Below are 406 nucleotides of genomic sequence, written 5' to 3' on the forward strand. Positions count from 1 at the left end.
GTTGTTGTTGTTGTTGTGAGACAGTCTCACTTTGTCACCCTTGGTAGAGTACAGCATTACAGCTCTGTGCTGTGGCGTTACAGCTCACAGCAACCTCAAACTCTTGCTTGTCTTAAGAGATTCTCTTGCCTCACCATCCCAAATAGTTGGAACTACAGGAACCCAACACAACACCTGGCTAATTTTAGAGATGAAGTCTGACTCTGGCTTAGGCTGGTCTTGAGCTTATGAACTCAGGCAATCCACCCACCTCAGCCTCCTGGAGTGTTAGGATTACAGGCATGAGCCACCACACCCAACCCTGCATCTTGTTTTGTCTTTGCTTTAAGAATCCTTTTATTTACCTTTCTTCATTTCTCTCTATCTTCCTTTAAGACAGTGTGGTTAAGTGATTTTCTATAGCAGT

Source organism: Otolemur garnettii, unplaced genomic scaffold (assembly GCF_000181295.1).
Source record: "Otolemur garnettii isolate 467f Iridium unplaced genomic scaffold, OtoGar3 scaffold00032, whole genome shotgun sequence".
Classification (NCBI taxonomy): domain Eukaryota; kingdom Metazoa; phylum Chordata; class Mammalia; order Primates; family Galagidae; genus Otolemur; species Otolemur garnettii.